The sequence below is a fragment of the Equus przewalskii genome, chromosome 9 (assembly GCF_037783145.1).
Source record: "Equus przewalskii isolate Varuska chromosome 9, EquPr2, whole genome shotgun sequence".
NCBI lineage: Eukaryota > Metazoa > Chordata > Mammalia > Perissodactyla > Equidae > Equus > Equus przewalskii.
In genome coordinates this window covers 60,728,728-60,741,941 of record NC_091839.1, presented here as the reverse complement: position 1 = coordinate 60,741,941, position 13,214 = coordinate 60,728,728, and the positions used below count along the sequence as shown (strand labels likewise).

Genomic DNA, 13,214 nt, shown 5'->3' with positions numbered 1-13,214 from the left:
TAGAGGAAGACTGGCACAGATGTTAGCTCAGTGACAATCTTCCTCAAGCAAAAAGAGGAGGATTGGCAAAGGCTGTTAGCTCAGGGACAAATCTTCCTCACCTCCCCCGACCAAAAAAAAAGTGAAAATGGAAATATGCTGTTCTGTTTTTGTGCTATGAAAAATTTTTGAAGAAAATCAAATTACCTGGACTCAGTGCTTCAGGACAGTGGTCAGAATTCATGTGTTGTTTCCACAAGGAGTTTACTAAATAGAGGAGGAAAACTGAAACAAAAAAACGATGTGCCAAATTCATTTGCTTTTGACATTTTTTTTTACCGGTTTTAATTTTTGAGTAGGAAATAGGAGAAGCTTTTAGAAGAATAAATAATAAATGTTTAGAATAAACACTTAGAATAAACAGAAGCTTTTAGAATAAACATTCCTAAATAGAATAAATCCAATAAGAATTCTTATTTTGTCTAAATTAAGGCTGTGGTATCAAGATCAGGGACTCCTAACAGAGTCTAACTGGTGTTAGAGCAGAAAAGTCATCCAGAGCTTCCCCTTAATAGAGGAACAAAGATGAGGAATGATGCCAAGGTTGGGAGCCTGGGTGTGTAGGAGATGAATGGAACTGAGATTCTTTATAGGAATGAGGAAGGGGGTGGTTTGGGGAAGTCAGGCTTGGTAGCAGTAACGTGTCGGAGCAAACTTGACAAACTTCTTAGGAACTGCAGGGGACCCTGTGGTTGCACTGGATGTGGGAGAGCCGGGCCAGCGTTGCCGCCTATAGCTCCATGGTATAGTTTAGCGAAGGACCGTTGTACTCAGTGGCATCTCGGGTTCCCTTGAAATGCAGTTGGCACCATCTTCTGAGCGAGACGTCACTGCAGAGTTTACCCTCTCATCAGCGGTGGCCTGGATGAACACTCCAGGTGAGTCCATGCAGAGAACAAAGGATGTCATGTTGGGTCTTCAGTGGTCGTCATATCTGACTAGAACGGGGAGATGGACAGAGCAAGCACTTGGTCTTAAGACAAGGTTCTGAGCTGAGGGCTCCACAGAGCGTTAGAGTGCCAGCAAGGAGGCACTGAGAGAGGTGGGTCCAGGGCTCAGGGTAACATGCAATATTCTGATGATGATGTATACAAAGGAGTGTGTGTGTGAGAGATACATAATGTATATACATACACAGAGAGGAAAGTGGAGGGAGCGAGAGAGGAGAAGAGAAATACCACAACCCCCTAACCCATCCTGCAGCTTAAGAACTAGAATATCACCAGACTTTGGAAGCCCCCATGTGTTCCTCCCTGGCCATACTCCTCTCCCTCAAAGGGACCACTGTTCTAAATTTTGTGTTTGTCATTTCCTGGCTTTTCTATGTAAGTATGTTTCCCTAAGCAATCTATTATTAAGTTTTGTTTGCCTCAGGGCTATATATAAATGGTATTCTTGTACCATTTGCTTTTTTTCAATCAACATTTGTTTTTTATGATCCATCCCTATTGATGCATGAAGTGGTATGCATGAAATTCATTCATCTTCACTGCTATGTGGTCTTGCATTGTATGAATATATCACAATTTATTTATCTAGTCTCCTCTTGATGGACATTTGGGTCATTTCCAATTTTGTCCTATTTTAAACAGTACTCCTGTGCACATTCTTGTATCTGCATCCTGCTGTGAAGTTTCTCTGGGATAGGTGTCTGGGGGAAGAATTTCTGGGTCTTAGAGTGTGTGCATCTTCACCTTTACTGGATAATACCAAATTGTTTTCCAATGTGGTTATATTTGGATGTTCCATTTGACATTCTCATGAGTAAACAGATTAACTGTTAAGAGAAGGGGAAGTCCAAAGGAAAGATGAAATGCAGGATTAGCTAAACATTGGAGAGGAAAAGGGTGTCATTATGGTCTGATGAAGTATAACTCCCCATCAAAGTGTGGGGTAGAGAGAGCTGGGATACAAAGACAAAGGTGTAGATTTTAAACAACCATGTGGGAAGGGTGAAGGTTATCTTGCCTGAACTGTAGTCACATTGTCATTAGGGAGCAGATTCCATCTCAGTAGGAATGAAATACCCAGTTCTTTCCATTTTCACTTAGTTTTTCCCGATCAGCAATAATATTTAGTGCTCTATCTGGGGAGCAGATAGATGCTGCCAGGCATTTAAGTATGCTATTTCCACATCAAACTGATGGTGCCATGGATTCTAAAAAAGCTTTCAAAACAGATATCCACACAGGGCCACACAAATATTTTGGAGATTACTTTCCTCCAGACACAGGAGACTTTCTGACAGACATGCTTTGTATTTTATAAATTCAATAAACTTACTCAGGGTTTGACACTGCCATCTCTTTTACTTTATAGGATTATTTGATGAGGACTCAGAGCTGCTCTGTGGTTGCTCATTCACTTGACCTGAGGGAAATGGGTCTATGGCATTTCGAACAGCAAACTAACTATGAAATAGGACACAGTCCTGGGTGAGCATTTTGGCCTCATTTGTAAGTTCTGACCGCTCAGATACATAAAGCTGATAAGATTTGTTTTCTTTTCGAAGAATTTCCATTCTTCCAAATCTCGATTTTGGTGAGAATAGATTTTTTTGTTGGCATTCCTGTGAAAATGAAAGTGGAGCAATAAACCACGTGTTAAAAGCACGTGTTCTCGGGAGTCTCAGAAGTGCAGCTTTTTTTAACTTGTTATTTTTGGGTCACCCTTCATTAATAGCATTCATCAGATTTATTTGATTTCAGGCCAGAGAGCTCGGTGATGGTGGCATTTTCAAAATATTTTAATCCTAGTTTTTCATCATCTGTTGATTGGTGGTGTCAATTTGAAACTTTTGATGGTGACATTAGGTATATTGGGACGACAGCGTGGTATACTGGAAATAACACTTGTACTTTGCCCCCAAATTTAAAAGAACCCCAGTGTTCCACAATTGAGGTCTCATTATGTAAACTGTGACACAGCTACTCAATGGAATATTATATATTAGTTAAAATGATGGTTGTAAAAATTGTTAAATAAGTTGGACGAATGTTTAGGTTGTTAAGTAGAAAGAAGGAGACACCAGATTGTCTGTGGAATATGATCTTAATTTTGAAAGCGAAATGCACGTGTGGGAAAAGCCTACAAAATTACACCAAAATGCTAACAGTTGTATTTGGGTTGTAAGATTATAGGGATTTTCTTCTTGATGTTTATTGGTGTGTGGTTATATGACTTTCATAATAAAATTAATTAAAAGGATGGACTTAAGAGAGATTAATCTGGATTCAAATTGCCACTCTACCATTAACCAGCTGTTTGACCTTGGGCAACCTACTTAACTGGCTTCCTCAGCAGCTAAAGATGCTACGTCTATCCACATAGGGTTGTTGCTGGTCAAATAAGGTAATATTCCTAAGGCCCCATGCAAGTAGCTAGTATGGTGGTTCTCATCCTCCCAGCTTCCCCTTCTCTGGGGAAACAAGCTTTGCCCAACATGCACCCAACAGCCACGGGTGGTGCTCTTTTATTGTCTGATTTCTATTTTGTCCGGTTGGGGCCTTGCTCTGATCTCAGTAAATGCTTTTGACTTCTTGGAACTTCTGTTTTAGTAGTAACAACTGTCGGTTATTTTAGAGAAGTGATTGATGAGTAAGAATTCTTGATGTTATGTGACAAGAGGGGAAATTTGAAGAACTGGACTTCCTAAAAGTCCTAGACTTTCAGCTGTTCAAATATATGTATTTGATTGACAGAAATATGCTTGCTAATTTGAGGACATCCTTGTTAACATCCTTTGGTTGGTGAGGACGGAACACACTATACGCTCACTAAACAGGCTGGTGATTTTCTTGGCTCTGTCAAATTCTTGTAAGAGACATGTACAAATAATATGTAAGAGAAGAATTCAGCCAGGATGCCCAGGGGCTGTGTGTGAGCCCTGAGATGTTAAACTGAGCTTTTAAGACTTTGTGATGATGTAAGATGATCTTGTTCAGCAGTTGGTATAAACAGGGCCAGAGATGCTCTAGGAGGTCCTGGTTTCTAACTTATTTCAGGGTAAGTTTACTTGGGGCAGGGAGAGGAAAATTCATTTCTTAATAGTCACAGCCAGCTTCAGATTTACCGGGTGTAATCTTGCCCTGGGTTTAGGGAACACCCTTGCCGAAAGTTCAAAAAAGATGCCCATATTCACATGGGTCTAAGTCAACCCCTTTCTTGGTCCGGGTCTCAGAGCATCTGAGGTCTCCCCTAGACTTTTAGACTTATAGTTTGTTAATGCAGGAGTACATTTCTGGCATACTTAGGTCTAGATTCCAGGTCTCTGAACTCTCAGTTCATGTAGTGTCCAGAATAGCAGCCTCTCCCTCTGCCTCTAGTTGGCCTTATGCAAGTCACTGGACATGCTGAGCCTCACTTTTGTTGTAAGATGAGAGGTGTAATCTCTAAGTGTCCTTCTAGCTCAAAAGTCCAAAGATTTAGTAATTCCTTTGGGTATTTCTTCTTTTTGACGTGTCAGCATCTTGAAAGGTACAAGTAATTAAACCATAGAAAGTCAATTATAAATTCTTGTTCCTTAAAGTTTGAGGCTCTGAACCAGGCCCCTTGTCTTCTGCAGATGGCTTAGTGGGATCAGGATCTTTTTGCTCAAGGCCACAGTTCCCCATGGCCCAGTCTTCATGGTTCTACAAGGGCCAAAAATGGCATGAGGCAAACCGGCGTGCAGTGGCAGGAACTTCCTTGCTGGTGAAACTGCCTGTTGTAGCTCTTTAAGATGAGGGAAGAGAGCAAGGACAAGAGATAAAGGCAGAAAGACTGGATAGGAAGAGGTAAAGTTGTCTATTCACAGGCAACATGACAGTTTATATAGACAAATCTTAAAGAGTGTATAAACCCACTGTAGTCACGGGTCGCTTGACAGCAGGACACATTCTGAGAAATGCATCATTAGGCGATTTTGTCATTGTGTGAACATCATACAGTATACTTACAGAAACCTAGATGATGGAGCCTACTACACACCTATGGTACTAATCTTGTGGGACCACTGTCACACGTGTGGTCTGTTGTTCATCACAATGTCATTATACGGTGCATGACTGTACTGGAAAGATCTAATAAGTGAACTTAGTAAAGTCACAGGATACAAGATCAATATACACAAATCAATTGTATTTCTGTGTATTAGCAGCTAATAGGTGGAATGTGAGGCTGAAGAAACAAGTCTGTGTATGAGAGTAACAGAAAAACATGACATATTTAGGAATAAATTTAACAAAACCAGTTAATAGGTACGATCTCTGAGGGCGCTTGAGGGTGACAAGAACTCCCAGATAGTCCCAGGGAGTGGACTTTGTGGTTTTAGTCCCTGTCTTCTCTCAAGGGAAGAAGCTCTATCAACTTGTGTAATTGTTGTTTAGCATCATGACTGCATGGACTGCAACGTCAGTTTATACCCGTGAAGCCAGCAGCTCTCCTAGGGCCATTTTGTAATTTATCTCATACCAAGTCCATCTTCTTCCCACTTTGGGTGTAGGGTCCTGAGTGGTTTTGGGGGCCAAATTAAATCTCAGACATAAGATGTTCAGTCAGAAAGTTGTGATTTTTCTTTATTCTTTGTTCCTGCTTCTCTCAAGGGTGTGATGAGGCATTTACTCCATCAGACAGCAGAAGGATCTGTGTAATGAATTTTACATGCCCCGGTCATTTTAATGTAATCGTCCTTCTCTTAAAAGGCTTCATTAAGTCTATTGTTAGGATTGTCAAAGTACCTAAGAGAGACAGGAGGGCTTTTCCCATTTTCAGAATTCAACAGTTTCTTAATTGCATTGCTTTAGGTGAACGGTAATTAAATGGGTCGGGAGAATGTGCAATATTTATTTATAGTAACACAAGCACGTCACGTATTTATAGTCATTACTGCACAGTCTACTTGATAACATCCTTTTGGGGAAAGAAAAGGGTTATGACTGTTAAAAGTAGCTCCAGTAACTGCTTTTGGCAGGTCTTTGAATCTAGCTGTGAATTCTAACAGATCCAGGTACCCTTGTGTTAAAGTACCGTATATAGTAAACCTTTTGTAAGGAAAATATGCTTTTAACATTTTAAGTTTAAAATATTTGAGTTAAATGTGTTTGCCAGTGTCAGTAGTCTTTGGAGTGTTATAATGTGCCTTAATTTTGAGAAGATGTTAGGAGAGTAACTATTCCCTGGTTCCTAAATTTGGTAATAAATACAAGTTTAGCAACTTACTCTTAATGTGCTCTGACATAGCAGATTTCTCAAGAAGATAGAGAAATTATCCATCAAATGTTGAGGATCTTAATGCCAACTAAACCACTGTTTTAGGACCTTTGTGAGGACCAGATGAAAGCTAGGAATCTTCCATCCAGAAAAATGTATACACGCATACACACAAACACAGATGCAGTACACTGCTTCAGGAAGTCTCTGGACCCCCTGAATGCCTCTTAGTGGACCCAAAGATGTGAATCCTTAATCTAAATGCAAATTTTACAAATGGCCCCTTCTGTTTTGCAACACGCCCCATGCCTGGTCTTTATGCCTATGTCTGTGTATCTACAAATCTATTGTTATTTACACCTTTTCTCCATAGGACATTCTTACTCAATATCTTCATTACCAACTCAGTTGAAGTGTGACAGAAACAGAGATCCCTTTTCCACCACTAATGATTTCTGGCCCATCTCCGTACTTCCTCAGCCATTGAAGGTAGTCATCAACTTCTCCCTCTGCCCTGTCTCCACAAAGCTAAGGATGAGCATGCTCTCTTACTCCATGCATCCAACAGATTGCTAACTTTTACCATGTGTTCTTTCCACGGAGCTACCACTTTCATCCCTGCTGTTTATCAATGTCCCCGTAGTGCAAGCCTTAAACATCTGTCCTTTAAACCGTCCCAGCCTTCTCGCCCCACCACTCCCTCTTTCCAGCTCCCCCTGCCCCCAGCACCATCCTGCTACTCATTTGGCACCCAGAGTCTTCCCTGTGTGTGGTCTGCCTCACACAGGCACACTTTTACCTTATCCTACCTCCTTGGGACCTTTGGTGGTTCCGGCACTGCACACACATTCACAATCTCCAGTTCCTTCGCTTTGGGGCCAGCTCTCCTACTCGCATTTCCCCCAGAGACTGTTTCTTTCCCCAGCTTCCTTGTATGTCCCTTTCAAGCCACTCCTCACCCATCTTCCTGCACCACCAACACTCTCCCCCTCCAAGAGAGCATCTGCCGACAAGCAGTGAGTGGGCACTTCACATTTTCTGTTTATAAAGTCACTGAACCTACAGGAAGCTGGGTCCCCAGGACTGGGCAGCCTTACTTCTGTGGAGGTCTGTACTTATGTTCATTTAGCAACTTTTCCCTAGTAGTTCAATAAAGATACTTTGGAAACACCCTTTTAAAAAGTGCAGAGGCCAGGGACTAGAAGAATAAAACAGAGGAAATAAATAAGTCCCTGACATACCCCATGTGCACAGTCTCATCTCTGATGCTGGTCTGGAGGCCAGTGGCTCCCTCTTTGCTCACCAAGGGTCACAGAGACAGAGATCGGCTCATCTCTGCATCTCAGCATGGAGTGAGGCACGGGGCAGGCCCTAAGTGTCTGACGAAGGAGTCGTGCAGGTGCCGTAGGATGTCTGTTTTGGTATTTCTTAGATCCATATAGCTGGAAGTGACCTTTGAGATGATCTCCAGCTACTCGTTTGACAGCTGAGCAAGGCGAGAGTGAGGGAGGTTAAATGACTTGTCCAAGGTCAGAGAGCAATAAAATCACTTTTTGAACCTATGTTTTCTGACTCCGGGTCTCCCGGTCTCTTTTTGCTACAAGTACTCAGTGTATGGTTCTTCTTTCTCCCATCTCTTTCATCTGTATGCTTATTAGTGCCTGTTTGGTGCCTAATAGATGTTCCGAGCTCTTAACGCTGCCTGAAGCTGTCTGCTGCACCCTAATAAGCATAAGTACTTAATAATTATCTTACATTTTGAATAGCACTTGGTACTTTCCAGGTTCTTTCACACATATATTTTCTCATTAGATTTCGCTACAAACTGGTGAGATAGGTTGAGGTATATCAGAGGAGAAAAAGTAATGACTTGTTCGAGGACACGTGGCTAATAAGTGACACAGTTGACGATAGAATCTGGTTCTCCTCTATCAGGATGATCATGAGTTAAAACTGTTCTGAAGGGACTGGCCCCATGGCCGAGTGGTTGAGTTCGCCCGCTCCCCCTCGGCAGCCCAGGGTTTCGCTGTTTCCGGTCCTGGGAGTGGACATGGCACCGCTCATTAGGCCACACTGTGGCAGTGTCCCACAGAGCACAACCAGAGGCACTCACAACTAGAATATACAACTGTGTACTGGGGGGCTTTGGGGAGAAGAAGAAAAAAAGAAGATTGGCAACAGATGTTAACTCAGAGCCAATTTTAAAAAAAAAAAAAAACTATTTTGAAAATCTGGCTTCAGGCTCTGGAATCTTGCCTTCCCTGATGTAAATATAAAAAATAGGATTTCCTATTTTTCTATCAATTTTCAGTTCAGTTTCATTTCCTAAAGTGTGTTCTGAAGCACACTGGTCCCATGAGATACTGTGTGAAAAACAGAGTGTGTGGCCAGATAAGCTGGGAAAAGCTGCTTGCTGTATTCCTCTCTTGGGGATTCCCAATGCACGTTAACTTTTAAAGGCTCTGAGAAGTCCCTCTGCAAAGAATACTGTTGAATGTATTTTTTTTTAATTTAAAATACACATGACATAAAATTTGCCATCTTGGACCTTGAGGGAATTATGTTAAGTGAAATAAGCCAGATAGAGAAGGACAATCTCTGTATGACTCCACTCATATGAAGAATTTAAAAATGTAGACAAAGAGAACAGATTCGTGGCTACCAGGGGAAAGGTAGGGTGGGGGGTGGGCACAGAGAGTGAAGGGGTGCACCTACAACACGACTGAAAAACAATAATGTACAACTGAAATTTCACAAGACTGTAACCTATCATTAACTCAATAAAAGTTAAAAAAAAAATTTGCCATCTTAACCTTTTTTTTTTTTGAGGAAGATTAGCCTTGAGCTGACATCTGCCACCAATTCTCCTCTTTTTGCTGAGGAAGATTGGCCCTCAGCTATCATCTGTGCCCATCTTCCTCCATTTTCCACGTGGGACACCTGCCACAGCATGGCTTGATAAATGATGCTAGGTCCCCAGCCAGGATCCAAACCTACAAACCCCAGGCCGCTGAAGCAAAGTGCACGAACTTAAACTGCTACACCACTGGGCCAGCCCCATCTTAACCATTTTTAAGTATACGGTTCAGTAGTGTTAAGTATATTCACATTGTTGCTCAACCAATCTCCCGAAATCTTTTCATCTTGCAAAACTGAAACCCCATACCCCTTAAACAACAACTACCCCATTCTCTCCTCCACCCCGCCAATACAACCACCATTCTACTTTTTGTCTCCATGAATTTGACTATTCTAGATGCCTCATATAAGTGGACTCACACAGCAGTTGTCTTTTTGTGACTGGCTTATTTCGTTTTCCGTAATGTTCTCAAGGCTCATCTGTCTTGTAGCTTGTGTCAGAATTTTCTTCCTTTTTAAGGCTGAATAATATTCCATTGTATGTACATACCACGTTTTGTTTATCCATTCAACCAAAGTTGTCACTTGAGTTGCTTCTACCTTCTGGCTGTGGGGAATAATGCTGCTATGACTGTGGAAGTACAAATATCTCTTTGAGACCCTGCTTTCAGTTCTTTTGGGTATATGCCCGGAAGTGGAATTGCTGGGTCATATAGTAATTCTATTTTTACTTTTTTGAGGAACCATCACTGTTTAACATAGTTTTCTACCCAAGTTTCACAACTTATTTGATCACAAAATTCTTTTTCCATGTTATATCTTTAACATGGGCCTCTCAGAAGACACTTCGGGAAATCCTGAGCTCAGTAAGGATTTCCACTTGTTCCAAGGGGCCAGCAAACCTCAGGACGCTGGCCGGCAGTTTGGCCACAATCTCCCAGCCCAAGAGCAAGGTCAGCAGTGTGCCGGGAACTTCAGAAGGGGAGGAGACTCACAGGGTATGCGTCTAAGTGTAACAAGAGTTCCTCCACTTAGGACTGCTGCTGTACACTTGGCAGGTGAAGCGGCCGCTGTGGCACTGAGGTCAGTCAGTCTGTACTGGTTAGACTGGTATCTTCATTCAATAAGAGAGTAAAGAAGAGCGAGCTCTCCTGCCTTTGTGCAATAAGGGGCCTGGAGAAAGCTTTATGGTGAGAAGCATGAGAATTCAGAAACTGCTGTTTCCCTCATCTCCCCAAAGAGGAAAGAAGGCCACCTGGTCAAAATCTAAATGGGCTCCTTCACGGAGCTTGTGGTGTTGACGCAATCTAATTGGCCCTTCATGTGGCTCCTAGATAATTAGGGGTAATCATAAACACCATAATTGTGTGGATAGGTAAAAATTCCAACAGGGTTGACCTGCCTTCTACAGATGGAAAGGGTATGTGGGGCAAGGGCAGTAAACTGAGAGAAGAAAAAAATTCCCTACCCCAAAAGCTGCTGTGGACCTCACACGTCATTGTGGTCAGCCTTTCTCTAGGACAAGCTCAGGAAGTCCCAGCCATTGGTGACCTGGAGAAAGGCATTACATGATGGAACACCTTGAATGCCCAGTGTCGTTTCTCTATACACTGGCTTAAAAATTGGCATGGGCCTGAATGTTTTTAGGGGTGCCTAAAGGAAAACAAACTGAGAGGTTGCTATAACTGTTGTAGCTTTTTCAAGCTGATTTTGGTGTTGATAAGGATGAGGACATGGAGAGGACAAGGAGAGGGTATGTAATCCCAAAGAGGCTTTGAACCAGCCTGCGTAAGTCCATGGAATACCCAGCCTCTTAGCTTCCTTGTCTGAGGGCAGATAATGATACCTCACATTGCGGGTTGAAAATTTCATAAGCTCTCTGAGATCCTTAGATGAAAGCAGCTAGTAATGCACAAACTATTGTTGTTATATGAGACTTTATTGTTTTGTAAACAAATGCTATAATTTATTCTCTCTTGCTTTAAATGAGTTCAGATTTGGCCTCTTTCATTCGCCAACTCCCTCCCAAGCTCTCTGTTTCCCCAGGATCACAGTTCTGGAGGAGACGCTGAGGTGAAATAGAAAGGGCGCTGACAAGGGCTTAGGAAACTCTGCATAACCTCAGGCAAGCCACTGCCCCTCGTGGGGCCTCAGTTTCCTCATCTTTAAGGTCTCTTTCTAAAGTTGCTTCCAGCTCTATAGATTTGTGATTTTTATCAAAGATTAAACAAAAAAGAATTCAGCTTCAAATTACGAGTGTTTATTGAGTGCCTGGTATGAGCTAGGCACCATTCTAGGTATTGGGATAAATCGGTGAACAAGGTAGCTTATTCTAGTTGGAGGAAAGGAGATGAGACAATGAGCAGTTAACAATAATGCCTAAGTAAATTATATAGTTGTTAGAAGGTGATATGTCTCATGTAAAAACAAAATACAGTCATGCACCACATAATGATGTTTCAGTCACTGACTGACCACCACATGTAGGACAGTGGCCCCATGAGATTAGTACCATATAGTCTAGCTGTGTAGTAGGCTACACCATCTAGGTTTTTGTTAGCGCACTGGATGATGCTCACACAATGATGAAATCACCTAATGACGCATTTCTCAGAACATATCCCTGTCGTTAAGCGATGCATGACTGTGATGTGGTAAAAGGACCTGGGAATGCAGGCAGGAGTGAAATGTTCAAAATGTAGTGAAAAGGAGCATTCCCATCATGAGAGTTGTTAGAAAATCAAGTACATCATTAATGGGAGGCTATAAACCTCTCCCGTGGAGGTTTTTAGGAAAAGAAGAGTCTACTCATCTTTTCAGATTCAGGGATATTCTTATTTGTATGTAGGGGGATTACCAGATGACCCTTTGCAAGGCTTTCTTTTGAAATGAGTTAGTGGTTTCTGCAGGGGTAGCTCCAGAATTTGTGCAAGTCTGTGTGTGTTCATACACACACACACACTTTTAGATATGTGTGTACATACATACATCTGATGCTTAAGGAGCAATACAAGCTGGAGTTGGGAGGACCCAGCTGCTGACATCCCTCCCAACTAACTTTTAATAGGCCGACTGCTATGCCATAATAATATAGCCCTCCCATCCTGCCGTTTTACAAGGGAAGAACTGAAACACAGAAATGCTAATGACTCACCAGAATCCAGATGAATCAGGGGTGGGTAATGGGACCTGGCGTCTGGCCCTCTGACCACCAGTCACCCGCCTCCCAGTGCCTCCCTGCATTCCTTTTACAATGAGGCAGGCGGCTTGGTTGTTTTTACTTCCCCTTGCCTCTTGCCTATGGATCACCTCCACTCCCAAGGTTGTGTAATTAAATAAAAATAAAACTGATATGATACTTCCTCTAGCCCTTCTGTATCCAGACCCACACAGTCTACTTTCAGAATAATGTTAGAGTCAAACCATAGAGTCCTGTGACAAGAACTTCCAAATCGCCAATTCTTTACTTATATTTCTTAGTACAGCAGCGGAGATATAAATCCACAGTAATACTGCAGAGCCCTCTTTCTCCCACCAGCTTTCCTCACGCTCTGCCGCCCTTTCAAACTTACAGTCTTTTCCTAACCATGACCCACTTGTTCTTCCACCTGTCCTCCTGATTCTGAGTTGTTCTGGCCTCCATACAGGCCAGGATCAAGACCATCCCAGAAGGTTGGGCAAGGGGAAGAACCAGGAAGACACAGCCAGAATCCACCTCGGGAGCTGAGGGAAGAGTGAGCCTGGGAACACGTGTTCCCACTTTCCGTCCCCTCACACACTGTTTATTGTCATGCTGTGCTAGTCATTTTTCTGTGTTACCTCATATAATTTAATCCTCACAGACATCCTATGTGGTAGGTATTGATATCTTCATTTTACTGTTGAAAAGACTGAAGTCAGAGAAATCGAGTCACTTGCCTGGTATTGTGCTGTATAGAGAATGCCGGGGTTTGAGCCCCAGTCTGACTAGTTACAAAAACTGTGTTCTTTCTCCTATAATGATGCCTCTAAGTAACGTCCATCCCAGAAATTCCATGTTATTTCAGTTGCCACATTTGTTTGGGTGGGAAACCCAATTCTAAAACTGACTCTTTGATGTTTGTTAGAGGCAGTTAAATCTGTTTCAG

General features: G+C 42.3%; 1 protein-coding gene across 6 annotated transcripts in view; it reads left to right on the top strand.

Moving 5' to 3' along the window:
- Positions 1-13,214, top strand: part of FYN (FYN proto-oncogene, Src family tyrosine kinase) — a 204,486-nt gene that overhangs the window by 38,801 nt on the left and 152,471 nt on the right. For 2 of the 6 annotated variants that reach the window (XM_070556839.1, XM_070556834.1), the window contains exon 3: positions 2,359-2,474. The exons of the other annotated variants lie outside the window; for them this stretch is intronic. The gene's annotated coding sequence lies outside the window, so the exon portion shown is untranslated. The remainder of the gene's footprint in view (positions 1-2,358; positions 2,475-13,214) is intronic. 6 annotated transcript variants of the gene reach the window in all.